The sequence below is a fragment of the Heterodontus francisci genome, chromosome 20 (genome assembly GCF_036365525.1).
Source record: "Heterodontus francisci isolate sHetFra1 chromosome 20, sHetFra1.hap1, whole genome shotgun sequence".
NCBI lineage: Eukaryota > Metazoa > Chordata > Chondrichthyes > Heterodontiformes > Heterodontidae > Heterodontus > Heterodontus francisci.
In genome coordinates, this window is record NC_090390.1 from 31,809,655 (window position 1) to 31,827,218 (window position 17,564).

General features: G+C 45.1%; 1 long non-coding RNA gene across 1 annotated transcript; it reads right to left on the reverse strand.

Annotated features, from left to right (window-relative positions):
- Window positions 1–5,062: 5,062 nt before the first annotated feature.
- Window positions 5,063–17,444, reverse strand: LOC137380543 (uncharacterized). Its single transcript, XR_010977044.1, has 3 exons — window positions 17,166–17,444; window positions 12,558–12,649; window positions 5,063–5,170 (listed from the first exon to the last, which is right to left on the reverse strand). It is a non-coding gene; the product is annotated as an uncharacterized lncRNA (long non-coding RNA).
- Window positions 17,445–17,564: the final 120 nt, after the last annotated feature.

Below are 17,564 nucleotides of genomic sequence, written 5' to 3' on the forward strand. Positions count from 1 at the left end.
CCCACCCCCTTCACCACCTTCCGTTTCAATTCTATGTGCCTCCTGCCTCCTAGTCCATCTCCCGGCACCCATTGAATTCCACCCAAGGTGGCGTACAACTAGAGGCAGCAACAGCTCACCTGCATAGGGACAGGCATGACCGCATGTGCTCATCCCCATAGAGGAGTCGGTGGTCGCCATAATTGGAGTGATCGTCACTAAGGTCGTGGCCACCAGCGGGGCCGAGACCATAGTAAATGATAGTATGTTACTACGTAATCCTCCATCTCACATCCCACTTCCCCTCATCCCACATTCTCCTCTGATTTACAAGCTACAGATGGTGTAAACATGCAGCTCTTACATTTCACCGTCACTCCCTTCACCACGACCCAACTCTTTCTCCTTTAAGATATCCAAGAACTGCCACCAGATCAGGCACTGGTGCTCAAGTGTGAAAGCTAAGAGGAGCAGGACACTGCTGATGAAGAAACAACATTGCTCGCCAGGTAGTGATGCAGAAGCAAGATGTGAAAGAGGAAGAAGAGAATGATGATGAAGAAACACAATTGCTCACTCTCACACTCGCAGCCACCAGCTCAAATACTGATGCCTCATGTACTTTAGAGGATGGCATAGAGGTGGGATCAGGCTTGAGTGGCCAGAATGTGCTGCACCCCCTCCACCCCCCACTCCCCACTCTACAAGAGCAGCAAGTTGCTGCTCCAAAATTGTTTGCCCCCAAAGAGATGACTCCCAAGGGCACCATAAATGACATGGAGACCTGCTCTCTTTACTTGAATAACCCTCGCACTTCAGACAATAGAACAGGGTTCCAGGAATTGCAGACCCAATATCCCTGCAGGAAATCCTTAAACGTCGCTATTGTATCTGCTTCCACCACCTCTCCTGGCAGCAGGTTCCAGGCACTCACCACCCTCTGTGTAAAAAACTTGCTTCGCACATCCCCTCTAAACTTTGCCCCTCTCTCCTTAAACCTATGTCCCCTAGTAACTGACTCTTCCACCCTGGGAAAAAGCTTCTGACTATCCACTCTGTCCATGCCGCTCATAACTTTGTAAACCTCTATCATGTCGCCCCTCCACCTCCGTCGTTCCAGTGAAAACAATCCGAGTTTTTCCAACCTCTCCTCATAGCTAATGCCCTCCAGACCAGGCAACATCCTGGTAAACCACCTCTGTACCCTCTCCAAAGCCTCCACGTCCTTCTGGTAGTGTGGAGACCAGAATTGCACACAATATTCGAAGTGTGGCCTAACTAAGGTTCTGTACATTTGCAACATGACTTGCCAATTTTTATACTCTATGGCCCGACCGATGAAGGCAAGCATGCCGAATGCCTTCTTGACTACCTTATCCACCTGCGTTGCCACTTTCAGTGACCTGTGGACCTGTACGCCCAGATCTCTCTGCCTGTCAATACTCCTAAGGGTTCTGCCATTTACTGTATACCTCCCACCTGCATTAGACCTTCCAAAATGCATGACCTCACATTTGTCCGGATTAAACTCCACCTGCCATTTCTCCGTCCAAGTCTCCAACCGATCGATATCCTGCTGTATCCTCTGACAATCTTCATCATTATCCGCAACTCCACCAACCTTTGTGTCGTCCGCAAATTTACTAATCAGACCAGCTACATTTTCCTCCAAATCATTTATATATACTACAAACATCAAAGGTCCCAGCACTGATCCCTGCGGAACACCACTAGTCACATCCCTCCATTCAGAAAAACACCCATCCACTGATACCCTCTGTCTTCTATGACCGAGCCAGTTCTGTATCCATCTTGCCAGCTTACCTCTGATCCCGTGTGACTTCACCTTTTGTACCAGTCTGCCATGCGGGACATTGTCAAAGGCTTTACTAAAGTCCATATAGATAACATCCACTGCCCTTCCTTCATCAATCATCTTCGTCACTTCCTCAAAAAACTCAATCAAATTAGTAAGACACGACCTTCCCTTCACAAAACCATCCTGTCTCTCGCTAATAAGTTCATTTGTTTCCAAATGGGAGTCAATCCCGTCTCGAATAATCCTCTCTAATAGTTTCCCGACCACTGACGTAAGGCTCACCGGCCTATAATTTCCTGGATTATCCTTGCCACCCTTCTTAAACAAAGGCACAACATTGGCTATGCTCCAGTCCTCTGGGACCTCACCTGTAGCCAATGAGGATGCAAAGATTTCTGTCAAGGCTCCAGCAATTTCTGCCCTTGCCTCCCTCAGTATTCTAGGGTAGATCCCATCAGGCCCTGGGGACTTATCTACCTTAATGCTTTGCAAGACACCCAACACCTCCTCCTTTTTGATGACGAGATGACTGAGACTATCTGCACTCCCTTCCCTAGGCTCATCATCCACCAAGTCCTCTTTAGTGAATACTGATGCAAAGTACTCATTTAGCACCTCGCCCATTTCCTCTGGCTCCACACATAGATTCCCATCTCTATCCTTGAGTGGGCCAACCCTTTCCCTGGTTACCCTCTTGCTCTTTATATACGTATAAAAAGCCTTGGGATTTTCCTTAATCCTGTTTGCCAATGACTTTTCATGACCCCTTTTAGCCCTCCTAATTCCTTGCTTAAGTTCCTTCCTACTGTCTTTATATTCCTCAAGTGCTTCATCTGTTCCTAGCCTTCCAGCCCTTACAAATGCTTCCTTTTTCTTTTTGACTAGGCTCACAATGTCCTGTGTTATCCAAGCTTCCCGAAACTTGCCAAACTTGTCTTTCTTCCTCACAGGAACATGCTGGTCCTGGATTCTAATCAGCTGACGTTTGAAAGACTCCCACATGTCAGATGTCGATTTACCCTCAAACAGCCGCCCCCAATCTAAATTCTTCAGTTCCTGCCTAATATTGTTATAATTAGCCTTCCCCCAATTTAGCACCTTCACCCGAGGACTACTCTTATCCTTATCCACAAGTACCTTAAAACTTATGGAATTATGGTCACTGCTCCCGAAATGCTCCTCCACTGAAACTTCGACCACCTGGCCGGGCTCATTCCCCAATACCAGGTTCAGAATGGCCCCATTCCTAGTTGGACTATCTACATACTGTTTCAAGAAGCCCTCCTGGATGCTCCTCACAAATTTCGCCCCAACCAAGCCCCTAGCACTAAGTGAGTCCCAGTCAATATTGGGGAAGTTAAAATCACCCACCACCACAACCCTGTTACCTTTACATCTTTCCAAAATCTGTCTACATATCTGCTCCTCTATCTCCCGCTGGCTGTTGTGAGGCCAGTAGTAAACCCTCAACATCGTGACTGCACCCTTCCTATTTTTGAGCTCCACCCATATTGCCTCGCTGCATGACCCCTCTGAGGTGTCCTCCCGCAGTACAGCTGTGATATTCTCCTTAACCAGTAATGCAACTCCCCCACCCCTTTTACATCCCCCCTCTATCCCGCCTGAAGCTTCTAAAGCCTGGAACATTTAGCTGCCAATCCTGCCCTTCCCTCAACCAAGTCTCTGTAATAGCAACAACATCATATTTCCAAGTACTAATCCAAGCTCTAAGTTCATCTGCCTTACCTGTTATACTTCTCGCATTGAAACAAATGCACTTCAGACCACCAGTCCCGCTGTGTTCAGAAACATCTCCCTGCCTGCTCTTCCTCTTAGTCCTACTGGCCTTATTTACTATGTCCTCCTCATTTATTTCACTAGCTCTACTACTGCTCTGGTTCCCACCCCCCTGTCACACTAGTTTAAACCCTCCCGAGTGACGCAAGCAAACCTTGCAGCCAGGATATTGGTGCCCTTCCGGTTTAGATGCAACCCGTCCTTCTAGTACAGCTCCCATTTGTCCCTGAAGAGAGCCCAATGGTCCATATATCTGAAACCCTCCCTTCTACACCAGCTGCTCAGCCACGTGTTTAGCTGCACTATCTTCCTATTTCTAGCCTCACTGGCACGTGGCACAGGGAGTAATCCAGAGATTACAACCCTCGAGGTCCTGTTTTTTAACTTACTACCTAACTCCCTAAACTCCACCAGGAACACTCAGCTCATTACAGCCTTGGTCCAAACAAGAACAAAAGAGCTGAACTCCAGAGGTGAGGTAAGAGTGACTGCATTTGGCATCAAGGCAGCATTTGACTGAGTGTGGCATCAAGGAGCCCCAGTAAAACTGAAGTGAATGGAATTCAAAGGGAAAACTGTCCACTGGCTGAAGTCATACCTTGCACAAAGACTGAGGGTTGTGGTTGTTGGAGGCCAATCATCTTTGCCCCTGGACAGAGCTGCAGGATTTCCTCAGGGAGTCATCCTAGGTCTAACCATCTTCAGCTGCTTCATCAATCAAGGTCAAAAGTGGGAACATTCACTGATGATTGCACAGTGTTCAGTCCCATTTGCAATTCCTGCCATAATGAAGTCCGTGCCTGCCTGCAGCAAGACCTGGACAACAGCCAAGCTTGGACTGAGAAGTGGCAAGTCACATTTGCACCTTACATGTGCCAAGCAACAAGTGAGAATCTAACCATCTCCCTTTGACATTCAGTAGCATTGCCATTACCGAATCCCTCACCATCAACGTCCTTGGGGCCAACATTGACCAGAAACTTAACTGGACCAGCCACATAAATACTGTGGCTACAAAAGCAGGTCAGAGGCTGCGAATTCTGTGGTGAGTGTCACGCTCATGGACAGTGCAGTGATGGAAATACAACAATAAACTGGAAAGTTATAAAAAAAACAGTTTTAAAGACTGGTACACTTGCCTTCAACAAGTTGGAGGACAAAGTCACATGACATCCATCTTCACCTGCACTGAAATACATGTTCATGTCTGCCAGAACTAAAACTCATTAATCCGTCTGCATTGAAACTGTAAACAACTCTTCATACATGGATGTGAGCTATCCACGAAATGAGCTAAAACAAAGGTACTCGCAGATGCCCCATCTCCAGCTACAATCATTACAATAAAGTGTGAAAATACCCCATCTTATCAAAATGGGCTGCAATCAGAAGCTATTGTATAACCCCTCAGGAACTAAAACCTAAGACACATGGGTGAAACTAACACTTAATGAGTTTTACCTTTAATGACAACCTTGTTGGAGAACAAAGAGAACGCCAGGACATAAAAACATCAGCCAGAGATCTCCAGTCACAGTGAGAACATCAAAAGCCATCTTCAATTCCAGAACAAGGCTGAGAGAAAAAGAGAAAGAGAGAGAGATCAATTCCAGCTAAGACAGTTGAATCTGCTGAGACGGGTTTGCAACCAACTGCAGCAGAGAAATAAGATAGTGACTTTTTAAACAACTCCTCCACCTGTCAAAATTGAACTAAGAAATACCAGCACTGCCTTCAAACTAAAGTGCTGACAGCCAGAAGACTTCAACATCCCAGAAAATGCAAGACAACCAGTAAACAGGCCTGCAACTTTAAAAACTTACCTCCCAATACAATACAACGGGTTTTTCCTGAAAACAGCAGACTATTACACCTTGAACTCTTAACACCTTCCATCTATCATTTCTTAAGTGTACATGTGAGATTGAATGTGTGCATGGATGGTGATGCAATCATTTCGGGTGATTATTGTTCAATAAATATTCAATCTTCTGATCAAACCTATAAGAAAACCTGTCAGTGTCTGTTTATTTGGCAAACAAAACACGGGGGCTGAACCACTAGCTTAATAAAAACACTATCTGTGGTCAGTTGGGAGATGACATGTGGAAACCAGCCATGCCATTTCCCACCTGCCTGCAACACGAGTAACTCACCTTCTGACTCCCTAAAGCATTTCCAGCATCTATAAGGCACAAGTCAGGAGTGTGATGGAATACTCCCCACTTGCCTAGATGAGTGCAACTCCAACAACACTCAAGAAGCTTGACACCATCCAGGACAAAGCAGCCCACTTGATTAGCACCCCATCCACCATCTTACACATTCACTCTTTCCACCACTGGTACACAGTGGCAGCACTGTGTACCATCTACAAGATGCATTACAACAACTCACCAAAGCCATAATAAAAGCAAAATATTGCGAATGCTGGAAATCTGAAATAAAAACAGAAAGTGCTGGAAATAGTCAGCTCGCCTGGCAGCATCTGTGGAGAGTGAAACAGAGTTAACTTTTCAGGTCTGAGGGAAAGTTTTAACTTGCCAAGGCTTCCTTGATAGTACCTCCAAACCCACAACAAGGAACAAGGGCAGTTGGCACATGGAAACAGCACCATTTGCAAGGTCCCTCCAAGTCACATAGCATCCTGACTTGGAACTATATCCACCGTTCCTTCACTGTCACTGGGCCAAAAACCTGGAACTTCCCTCCTAACAGGACTGTGGACGCACCTACACCACATGGACTGCAGCTGTTCAAGAAGGCAGCTCTGCACCACCTTCTCAAGGGCAATTAGGGATGGGCGATAAATGCTGACTTTGACTGTGACGCTCACATCTCATAAACAAAGAAAAAGTCCAAAGCCAGACCTTCTAGGCCAAGAACTGCTCAAGGTCATCCTGCAAGCCCATCTGCAGTCTCCCCCACTGAAAGTCAGTACCCTTCCACCAGCCATGCTTCAGCCACTGAGGTAACATTGGATAAGAGCACTAGACCAGGCAAAGCATCCACAAGACAGGTACACAAGGGTGATTAAAAGCAAAATACTGCAGATGCTGGAAATCTGAAATAAAAACAAGAAATGCTGGAAATACTCAGCAGGTCAGGCAGCATCTGTGGAAAGAGAAACAGAGTTAAACTTTTCAAGTCAGTGACCCTGTGTTTCAGGTCAGTGAAGGGTCACTGACCTGAAACGTTAACTCTGTTTCTCTTTCCACAGATGCTGCCAGACCTGCTGAGTATTTCCAGCATTTCTTGTTTTTATTACACAAGGGTGATTGGTTGGGTTTTGTATGGGATATTTAATATTTTGTTGGATAAAGGTGGCATGGAATGGTAGTTTTGTGGTGCCTTTTATTTCAGCATTGTGGCCAAGAGGGTGCTGTTATGGTCCTTATCACAGTGGTGCAGTGGTTAGCACCGCAGCCTCACAGCTCCAAGGACCCGGGTTCAATTCTGGGTACTGCCTGTGCGGAGTTTGCAAGTTCTCCCTGTGACTGTGTGGGTTTTCACCGGGTGCTCTGGTTTCCTCGCACTGCCAAAGACTTGCAGGTGATAGGTAAATTGGCCATTGTAAATTGCCCCTAGTGTGGGTAGGTGGTAGGGAATGTGGGATTACTGTAAGGTTAGTATAAATGGGTGGTTCTTGGTCGGCACAGACTCAGTCGGCTGAAGGGCCTGTTTCAGTGCTGTATCTCTAAATAAAATAAACATCAAGAACGACAACTTATATTCTTTGGTGTCCTTAATGTATAAAACATCACAAGGCACTTCACAGGAGCAGTCCTTGTTTCTCTAGGTGATGGAGGTTGTGGGTTTGGAAGGTGCTGTTGAAGGAACCCTTGCTGATTTGCTGCAGTGCATCTTGTAGATGAAACACACTACAGCTGGGGTGCACCTGTGGTGGAGGAAGTGAATGTTTAAGGTGGTGGATGGGGTGCCAATCAAGTGGGCTGTTATAAAGCAAATTCAGACACCGAGCCACATAAGGTGATATTGGAGCAGATGGCCAAAAGCTTGCACAGAGGTAGGTTTTAAGGAGCATCTTAAAGGAAAAAAAGAGAGGTAGAATCAGAAAGGTTTAGGGAGGAAATTCCAGAGTTTAGGGCCTAGGCAGCTGAAGGCACGGCCTCCAATTGTTGAGCAATTAAAATAAGGAATGCTCAAGAGACCAGAATTAGAGGAGTGCAGATATCGCGGAAGATTGTGGGGCTGGTGGAGGTTACTGAGCTAGGGCCGGTGCGGCCATGGAGGGATTTGAAAACAAGGCTGAGAATTTTAAAATGAAGCTGTTGCTTGGCCGGTAGCAATGGAGGCCAGCGAACACAAAGGTGATGGATGAACGGGACTTGGTGCAAACTAGGACACAGGCAGCAGAGTTTTGGATGATCTCAAGTTTATGGAAGGTATATTGTGGGAGACCAGCCAGGAGTGCATTGGAATAGTCAAGTCTAGAGGTAATGAAGGCATGACTGAGGGTTTCAGCAGCAGATGAGCTGAGGCAGGGACGATTGGGTGATGTTACGAAGGTGGAAAAAAGCAGTCTTAGTGATGGCGCGATTATGTGTTCAGAGGCTTATCTTGGGGTCAAATATAACTCCAAGGTTGCAAACAGTCTGTTATAGTCTCAAACAATTGCCAGGGAGCGGGATGGAGTCAGTAGCTAGGGAACGGAGTTTAGAGCAGGGACCAAAAACAATGGCTTCAATCTTCCCAATATTTAATTCGAGGAAATTTCTGCTCATCCAGTACTGGATGTGGGATAAGCAGTCTGATAATTTGGCAACAGTGCAGGAGTTGAAAGAGGTGGTGGTGAGATAGAGCGGAGAGTCATCAGTGTAAATATAAAGACTAACACTGTCCTTCAGATGATGTTGCCAAGGAGCAGCATGTAGACAAGAAATAGGAGAGGACCAAGGATAGATCCTTGGGGGACACTAGAGGTAATGATGCAGGAGCAGGAAGAGAAGCTATTGCCAGTGATTCTCTTGTTACGATTAGATCAGTAAGAATGGAACCAGGTGAGAGCAGTCCCACCCAGCTGGATACCAGTGAGAGTCTTTGGAGGAGGATTGTGTGTTCAATCATGTTAAAGGCAGGAGACAAGTCGAGAAGGTCACATTGGATGTCATTTGTGACTTTGATAAAAGCAGAGGCAGAAACCTGATTGGAGGAATTCAAACATGGAAGTACTGTACTGTACTATATGTGTGTAGATTAGAGTCCTGACAGTGATCATTTTATATTTTTTATATAAATACTGTATATTTTATAATAATTAATCACTCAGGACCTTCCTGGTCTCTGCATCTCAGCTGCTCACTGGATAAACTTGCAGCAAGTATTTCAACCTGTAAAGCAGGTCTAGGTAATGTATAATGATATTTTCTAAACCTTCGGGCAATTGCAGTGTTTATTTTAAGCAAAACAGATACTGGGACAGTGTGGCACAACTCCACGGGTTTCTGTTTAACTCGTGACCAAACAATCACAGACTTCGTGGCTCCAATTTCATCTTTTTAAACAACCTTTCAAGTCCAATTACAGTTTTTGTTGCTTATCTGCACAAACTGAAAAAGTGAAAATCGGATTCGGAATCAGAAGGTAGGTAAAGTGAACATTCCGGTGGTCGGGTCGGGCTCGGGTCAGCTCGGGTCGGCTCGGGCCCGGGTCAGCTCGGACGCAGGAAAAGATTGGCACACAGGTTGGCACACACATTCCCACCTAGTTTTGTGTCATCCGCGAACTTGGAAATATTACATTTGGTCCCCACATCCAAATCATTGTTATATATTGTGAACAGCTGGGGCCCAAGCACTGATCCCTGCGGTACCCCACTAGTCACAGCCTGCCAACGTGAGAATGACCCGTTTATTCCTACTCTCTGCTTTCTGCTTGTTAATCCTTAATCCATGCTAGTATATTACCTTCTATCCCGTGTGCTTTAATTTTGCTAACCAGCCTCCTGTGGGGGACTTTATCAAACGCCTTCTGGAAATCCAAGTGTACCATGTTCACTGACCCCCCCTTTATCAATTCTGTTATTAACCTCCTCAAAAAACTCCAACAGGTTCTTCAAACATACAATGAGAAACATCATAGAGCAGATGATTGGGATGCTGAAGCTATGGCTCCATTGCCTCAACAGCTCTGGAGGAGCCCTCCAGTGCTCGCTGGAGCAGATATCCTGATTGGTAGTGATCTGCTGTATCTTCTGCAACCTGGCCATCATGAGGGCACCAGTGAGCACCTCAGGAGGAGGAGCAAGAGGAAGAGGAAACGGAGGTGGAGGAAAGGGAGGCGGAGGAGGAAAAGGACTGTTGTGCAATGGATCGGGGGCTGTGTTCACACGAACCCTAGTCAAATGAGGTGATCACAGACAGCCCTGCTGGAATGTGGGTGTGGTGGCTGTCTCCTTCTTTCCTACTCCTCGTCCTCCTCCTCCTGAGGTACTCACTGTATACCTGGTGTCAAGGGCTGTGCCTCGCGATGGCCAGATTGTGGACGATCCAGCTGACCACCATGAATCAGGATACCTGCTCCAGCAAGTACTTGAGGGCTCCTCTAGAGTGTTTGAGGCAGCAAAACCCTTGCTTCAGCATCCCAATGGTCTGATATATGATTTTTCTCATTGTATGTATGTTGGCCACGTGCGGTTAAGTTGCGGAGTGGAGTGGAGTCATGATCCAGGTGTAAAGTGGATGGACCTTGTCACCCAGCAGTCACCTGCATGGTCGATGAAAGATTGAGGGAACAATCGACTGATGCAGAATGAAAGGATCATAGCTGTTGCCAAGAATGCAGTCATTCACGAGCATGATATGCTGAGCTTGGTCACATGCCAACTGCACATTCAGGGAGTGATAACCTTTGTGGTTGTGGTACATCTGAGCATTGAGATGCAGCGCCCACAAAGCCACATGTGTGCAGTTGATGACACCCTGCACCATGGGAGGGTTTGAGATTCTGGCAAAGCCACCTGCACACTCTGTCTGCTTCTCTCTGTTCGGAGAGAACACAATTAACTCCTCTCTCCTGGCGTAAAGAGCATCTGTCACCTCTCCGATGCTGCAGTGGACAGCGAACTGGGAGATTTTACATATGTTGCCTACTGCAACCTGGATCCCGACACAAAGAAATTCAGGGCCACATCACCTTCACAGCTGATGGCAGTGCGTCCCCACCCTGCTCCGAAGTTGCAGGCTTGGTTACAAGAAATAGCAAAGTTCTGTGAGCACTTCCTTCGTAAAGCACAGACAATGCACACACTGCTCCTGGTTTAGGTGGAGGTAGGAAGACCCTAGGTGGATGAGTCCTCCTGCTGAGAGCTCTTCTCCTCCTCCTCCTCCTCCCTCTGTGAAGAACTTGTCGTCTTCTTAGCTGTCTCTGCTTCCTCTCATGCTACAGCCCAATGGAATTGCAACTATAGTATCTATGATTGGGAGCAAGTGGTCTGATCAGAACCCTTGCAGTAATAACCCAGGCCTTCTCCACATGCAGCAACACTTCCTGCAGACTTCACCAACTGTAACCAATTCCTCAAAACACTGAGCACTTCCACACAGTGGAAGTGGCGGCACAGTGGCGCAGTGGTTAGCACCGCAGCCTCACAGCTCCAGCAACCCGGGTTCAATTCTGGGTACTGCCTGTGTGGAGTTTGCAAGTTCTCCCTGTGTCTGCGTGGGTTTTCTCCAGGTGCTCCAGTTTCCTCCCACAAGCCAAAAGACTTGCAGGTTGATAGGTAAATTGGCCATTATAAATTGCCCCTAGTATAGGTAGATGGTAGGGGAATATAGGGACAGGTGGGGATGCAGTAGGAATATGGGATTAGTGTAGGATTAGTATAAAATGAGTGGTTGATGGTCGGCACAGACTCGGTGGGCCGAAGGGCCTGTTTCAGTGCTGTATCTCTAAACTAAACAAACTGAGAGTCAGTAGAGACCAATCAGCACTAACTTGCAAGTTGTTGCTGAGCCCTCTAAATGGGATCCTTCCTGCTGCTCAACACCTATTCAACTGTGTGAGGTTAAGAGAGGGCATTAGCTAGGGGGGAGAGGTCGAAAATGGAATTGCTGGTGTCAAATCAGTGTTACACGCTGGCTGGGAATTTATCCTGGCAGCTGGGGTCTCGACATTCGGAAAAAGCGACATCAAGAACCCCGCGTCTCTTTTGTAGGCGGTCCGCCGAATTTAGTGCCAGTTAGGCACTTAAGTGGACAGCGGTGGGCCTTCCATGAGATCAAGGACCCTCGGAGAGCTGCTGCCAACCAGAGGCCGGCAGCTTTTCCACAGCCTGCGTGGTTTTTCATGCCGAGCTTCTAGTGTGGCGACAGGGCTTCCCGCCGCGCAGCTAATTGCGGTGGCAGCGGGATAAGGCCCTTCATTGGGCATTAATTTCCCACTTAAGGGCCTCAATTGACAGAGGGGCGGGAGGCTGTTCACAGGCCTTCCTGCCCTGGACAATTTTGGCGGAGGTGGTGGGGTGCCCCCACCAACATCCCACCTGATTTTATGCTCTCCCCGCCTCCAAACCCGTCACGGGGGAGAGCATAAAACTCCCCCCGCTAACTGATGTCATGATCTGCCTACTCTGCATACTTCCAGAACATTCCCCTAAGGCCCATGAATGCCCTCACCAAGGTGGGTTTTGGCATGGACTATGCCAGAAACATGCACACGCGGTGCAGACACCATTATGGTATCAAAACGGCACCCGTAATGCTGAAATCACGGGCGCTACAAGCCCAATTTTGTTGACATCCTCTTGTCCACAGATGTACCTGATAAATGACAATTTTCAAAAATTAAAGGCAGAGTTCCCATAAAATTTTCACTCTGACACTTTGAAAGGTGTGACTGGATAAATCTATTATCTGAGCTTCTTATTACAAGGAATTTCCAAATTTCTTTATGATTCAGTTAGCATCAACATACATTACTAAATGCCTAACCAAAAACATACTTTTTCTCACCAACTTTCTTCTCTTCTCTCTTCTCCTAGAAGCATTGACTCCTTACTGGGGTACAGTTCCTGGGATGAAGCCCATGGAGTCACTGAGGAGATGAAAGTCAATATTTGTAATATTGTTGAAATACAAGATATGGTGGCTAGAGCGGAAAGCTCAGTACTTTTTGCAATGATAGTAACTCGACAGCCAATCTCATAGGGTTACAATAATCTTAGCAGTGGCATACATTTCTGGTCTGTGTTGGCTACTACTCTGTCTCACGTTCATCTTGTCTTGCTCCCTTGATCCTATTTCCACTAAACTGCTGACCACCCAACTTCCCTTCCTGATTTTCATGGTAGCCCATATTGTTAATGGTTCTCTCTCTTCAGGTGCTGTTATCCCTCTCCTTTAAATCTGCTGTCATCAGCCACCTCTTCAAAACAAACAATCCATCACCCCACCATACCTGCAAATTACTGTCCCATCTCCAACCTCCCTTTCCTCTCCATACACATGTTGCCACCCAATTCCATTCCCATTTTTACCGGAATTCCCGATAATCCATCCAATTCAGTTTCTAATCCTGCCATAGTACCAAAATAACTATTATCAAAGTCACAAATGACATGCTATGTGACTGTGACAAAGGTAAATTATCCCTCCTCATCCTTCTTGAGCTGTTTGCAGCCTTTGACATGGCTGACCACGCCATCCTCCTCCAATAGCTCTCCACCATTATCCAGCTGGGTGGGACCACACTCCATTCTTATCTAGCTAATTGCAGCCACAGAATCACCTGCAATGGCTTCTCTTCTTTCTCTGACACCATTATCTCTGGTGTCCCCCAAGGATCTATCCTTGGCCTCCTCCTATTCCTCATTTACCTTCTCCCCTCGGGGGCATCATCCGAAAACATGCTGTTAGTTTTCACATGTACGCTGACGACACCCAACTCTACCTCGCTACCACCTCTCTTGATTCCTCCACTGTTGTTAAATAATCAGACTGCTTGTACGACATCCAATATTGGGTATTTATTTAGAGATACAGCACTGAAACAGACCCTTCAGCCCACCGAGTCTGTGCCGACCAACAACCACCCATTTATACTAACCCTACAGTAATCCCATATTTCCTCCCACCTATCTACACTAGGGGCAACTTACAATGGCCAATTTACTTATCACCTGCAAGTCTTTGGCGGTGGGAGGAAACCGGAGCACCCGGAGGAAAGCCACACGGTCACAGGGAGAACTTGCAAACTCCGCACAGGCAGTACCCAGAATTGAACCCGGGTCCCTGGAGCTGTGAGGCTGTGGTGCTAACCACTGCGCCACTGTGCCACTCCATTGCTTTTCGCCATTGCTTTTGGTCCCCACTAAAATCTCTTTTCCCTTGCTATTGAATTCAACCTTCTCTCTGGCAACTGTATGAGGCTGAACCAAGCTGTTCACAAATTTGGTGTCATATTTGACCCTGAGATGAGCTTCCGATCACATAATCACTCCATCACTAAGACTGCCTATTCCCTCCATAATATTACCCAGCTCCCTGCCGCTAAGCTCATCTCTGCTGACACCATCAACCATGCATTTGTTATCTCTAGACTTGACTATTCCAATGCACTCCTGGCCAGCATCCCACATTCTACTCTCCGTAAACTTGACTTCATCCAAAGTTCTGCTGCTGTGTCCTTACTCACACCAAGTCCCATTCACTCATCACCCTTGTGGTCACCGACCTACATTGGATCCCTGTTAAGCAACACTTCAATTTTAAAATTCTCATCTTTGTTTTCAAATCCCTCCATGGCCTCACATATCCTTATGTCTGTAATATACTCCACCCCTATAACCCTCCGCGATATCTGTGCTCCTCTAATTCTAGCTAATTGAGCATCCATGATTTTAATCGCACTACCATTGGTGGCCAAGCCTTGAGCTACCAGGGTCACCAGCTCTGGAATTCCCTCCATAAACCTCTCCACCTCTCTTTCCTGCTTTAATATGTTTTTAAAACTTATTGCTTTAACCAAGCTTTTGGTTATTTGCCCTTATGTAGCTCGGTGTCAAAATTCATTTTATAATGCTCCTGTGGGATATTTTATTACATTAAAGGTGTTGTATAAATATGAGTTGTTGTTTTATTGTGGAAATCATATAATGCATTGTAACCTGACAAACCATTTTTTCATTACACCTAAGGTTAATATGGGACAGCTTCTTAACAAACAAGTATTTAGTGCACGCAGGAAAAAGAATTGCTAAAAAATGCAGCATTGTTGAAACACTTTGCTGCAGTGCATCAATATCTTTGGATCCCTTGCTTAACGTTGTCTGTAAAAGCCTCTAAATGTACAAGCCCATTGTTTCTTTGTGAGCAATTAGACATGCGTTATAGACTATTAGGGATGTTTTAATTATAGTGCAATATTTTTGTTTTCAGATATCTAAGACTGGTCAGTTACCCTTGTGGATGACCATGAGTATTTGACCTTAAAAACAAGTTACATGTGCAGTAGCAGGAACTCATGAAATTGGCTATCATGACACTGTGTACAAAGTCCAACGTTAGCTCTCATTAGATCTGGGAAGTTGCTATATAATTTGCCTGATACTCTTATGTCATAGATTCGCTATTCACTATTTCTCATTATGTATCAGTTTGTAATTTAAATTGAAGCATGTTTGAGAGAATTTCTTTCAATTTTTCCACTGCATTTAATGTAAGTTTGCCTTCTTCTGTGCCTTCGCTGAGAGATTCTACCGTTCTGACTTGCTAAGTAAATATTGACATTCAAAAATATCAATCGGTTATCTTAAGGCAACAGATTGACTCATTTATATATTTTCAATGTGTTTTTAAAGGGGCGGCATTTCCATTGTAGAGTGACTAACAAGACAGCATGATATTACACATTGAGGAAGGCAGAATTAAAATTGCATCATAACAGCACTAAACCACTGCTGTAAATTTATTTTTATTTGATAAACTAAATTTAAAATACTGACATTTTTTTAAACTATTCCAGGACATGAGAAAACCTCCTGAAAATGGCAACACCTGTCCTTTAATGCTGTGCAGAGATCTTCAATGTTGGCAGGTCTAATTCAACTCTTCCTGGAGTGAAGGAAGTCAAGTATTAGAAAGAATCAGAATAATCAGGCCTAATTTAGAAAGAACAACTTGCTATCTCAGTCCACAGTCCTGGCAACTTTCAGGAGGATTCCTCTCCCAGCAATTCTAAATGATTTTCAAAAATGGAGCAAAAGAGAATGAATTCAGTTAACCAGATGTGGGGTTGACTTGAAATCTTTTCAAACTGGCTACACAATCTATTTAAATATTGCTAATAGTGTCATATTTTGCTTTATAATGCTCCCGTGAAGTTCCTTGTGATGTTTTATTATGTTAAAGGTGCTATATAAATATAAGTTGTTGTTGTTGTAAGGTATTACACAGATTTAGGAATATCAGAACTGGCTGAAACTTGAAAAAAATTTCAAATGTTTTTGATTGGTTTCCGAGAGGGACCTTGACTTCTCCATAGCCAATAGTCAGGTAAGAAGTTGATCAGCGGTGAACTTTGACTTAGGGATCAAGGCTACTATTGAATTGTCAAATTCTCCAAAACTGTTTAAGGCATTAGTTTGCAAAGAGCAAAATTCTATGGATGCTGGAAATCTGAAATAAAAAGACCTATGTTTCATCGACCTGAAATGTTAAGTTTCTTATCCACAGATGCTGTCTGACCTGATAAGTGTTTCCAGCATTTTTGGTTTTCATTTAGTTTAGAAAGAGCTTCGGGCTACTTAGATATGGGTCTACCCATGTTCACAATGATGGTTTAGTGAGATATTGCTTGGACAACCTGACATGATATTGCTTCCTAGAAATGGGATGGTGGAACAATAAATTTAAATAACATTGCATTTCTTATATTAAGTCATTGCTGTTTGGACAACTTCACAGCCCCTCAGTAACAATATCCTTGTCATTATTAAACAATTCTTTCATCTTTGTACATTGTATAGTCCAGGGAATTTCCAATAGCAGGGAGCTCAATTGCCACACATGCATCAGCTTTGGGTCCCTTTCTGAGGGTAAACTTCACATCCATATTCCAAAATGCACCAGCACTTCCCATTAAGTGATCTTTTTTTTAATTTGATCAAAGGCCAAGATTATCAATTCAATTATTTAACTAAGATCCAAGCCTTCAGTTGTACAATCGGCTTGATGGCTAACTGGCACAGTAACAGGTTCTGGTCATCCCAAACATGAAGAAAATGGCCCGAGTTTTACAGTAACTATCGGCATTCATCGTCTTTACTCCTCTGAAAATAACAGCAGCTTCTGAAGTCGGCAAATACGCAGTTAAATGACGAAATCCAGAAGGTGCTCTTACTGATTCTCCGTTTCTCCAAAGGGTGTGTTATTAAAGTCCTTCCCCCAGAATGCAATCAATTAGAAATCACTGAACTGAGGAGAAATTCTACTCTTACCCTCTTAGTCTTGCAGTAAAAACCCTTGAAAAAGTTACACCTTGTTGAATGAGATATAACTGGGTTGTTAATGGTATACCACGTCCATAATTACTGCTAAACAGTCTCACTGACCATCGCTTGATGACATCCTGTTGCTGGAAACCTGGAGATCCCCTTGATTTAGCGCCAGCTTCAAACTGATGTTGGGAAAGGGGTAAATCTTTGTGGGCAGCTTTCTTCAAGGTCAGCAGCGAGCGCCGTCACTTTGCTGCTGACTGCAAATTCTGGACCAATGGAATCAGTGTCCTCAAAAGAGTTGACAGTTTTTCAAGATTAACAAAGACTTATCTTTGCTGCTCAGTCCCAGCTGGAGTTGAACAACCATTAACAATCAAAACAGATTCTGTAACTGTTCCCATTCATCCAGGGCATCCAGCTTATATCTACCTGGCAGTCGGGTATTAGGTGATCTCTTATACCACATACACATCTCCACATTTTAACATGAATAATGGCACTTCTGCCAGTACC